This window comes from Aptenodytes forsteri, unplaced genomic scaffold (genome assembly GCF_000699145.1).
Source record: "Aptenodytes forsteri isolate BGI_AS27 unplaced genomic scaffold, ASM69914v1 Scaffold605, whole genome shotgun sequence".
NCBI classification, from domain to species: domain Eukaryota; kingdom Metazoa; phylum Chordata; class Aves; order Sphenisciformes; family Spheniscidae; genus Aptenodytes; species Aptenodytes forsteri.
The window spans coordinates 165,165-166,638 of record NW_008794427.1 but is presented as its reverse complement, the minus strand read 5'-3'; the positions used below and the strand labels follow the sequence as shown (position 1 = coordinate 166,638).

General features: G+C 41.9%; 1 protein-coding gene across 1 annotated transcript in view; it reads left to right on the top strand.

Moving 5' to 3' along the window:
• Window positions 1-1,474, top strand: part of LRRK1 (leucine rich repeat kinase 1) — an 80,025-nt gene that overhangs the window by 41,224 nt on the left and 37,327 nt on the right. The gene's annotated exons all lie outside the window — the stretch shown is intronic.

The window sequence follows — 1,474 nt, the reverse complement described above, 5'->3', positions numbered from 1 at the left end:
CATAGATAAGGTTTGGGTTGGGGGTTTTTACCCTCCAGTCTGCTCATCTGGGATGCAGAGGCTCTACCTGGAATTCTACCCCATTTTTCTGTCCGTGGAAGTAGAGGCTGCTGTGCAGCAAGTCCTGTATCTGCACCCTAAGGAGGAGAAAGGGTTGGTCTGCACTGTTTTGCAAGTAGGAAATGGAAATAGAAATGCTGTGACATCAGTGAAATCCTGAACACGGAAGAATTGGAAAAGGAGTCTGAATCTTACGAATCTGTGGAATCTGTCATATCTTCAGAGCTTCTCTGTGAAGTGCTACAGCAGCATTTCCCAATGGGGAGAGAAGGGCAGGAGCAGCTGGCAAAGGCGGCTAAAACCAGCTATAAAAGGGAATTGCCGCCCTAATGGAAATTTCTACATGCTGCAAACCCAGCATAACCCCTCTACATAAAGGAGAGGATGGACTCTGCATTAGTACCATTTGAAAAGCCTTGGCACATAATACGCTGGTGCAATTTCGAGCTGCCTGAGGTTGCCTCAGGTTGCAGGAGGGCGCGGAGTAGCCCACCTGGCTGGTGCCACAGTTGAATAGCCACAGAGACAGAGCAAAGCCAGCTCATCTTTTTCTCTCTGTTCTTCTGCCAAGTATAGCTTGGTGAGACTAGAGGATGTGGCCAAGAATTTAAAGAACATCAAGAGAAAACAGAAGCTGGAGTACATCAGCTGTTCACAGAAGTCTCCTAGTGAGGTGGGGGGCAGGTTTTCATATGATTTTACCAGCAAAGCTATTTACGTAAGTCTAGATTATTTAAAGAGAATAATTTATGAATGCTCAGTATACTTGATTGATAAATTTCATAACAACTTCTTGCACACGCATGTGGTGTTGGTAGCGTTTACTCATCCAAAAATATATTTTCAAGATGGGATTTGTTTTAATTTTTCTACAGTTCTTTAAAAGAAAATTTGAGCTCAAGCCAGAGAAATCATAAATAACTCATGAATAAATAATTTCAATTCATAAACACCTCGAGCTTGCTTCCAATATAGTATACTGCTTTCCGCTTGGGACTCTTTGGTGAATTGAGAGTATTGCTACTATTTTAGGTGTTTACTCCTGCGTGTCCAAGAGGGACTAAATCTGTCTGTGCCTAGGTGCGTACTGAAGAGGAACAATGAAAAGTTTAAGTCCAGCGATGAGCCAGAAAGGAAGTGAATTGAATCCATGAATAAGCCTGCTGTTCTAAAATAATCTCAAAGATGATTTTTAATTTGAAAACTCAAAGGCGGACTGTGACACCCTGCCCACACCAGGCAGTTCTGTCACGTATATAAAACACCCCTGCAGACAGTGGGACTCTATCTTACTCCTTTTCTGATCATAGCTCAGGCTTGAAACGCTGTTAATATTAGAACTGGGGAATTTTCTCCTGAGAAAACCTCTTCCATTTTTTTTTTTTTTTTTTTTTTTTTTTTTTCAGCTAAGCCT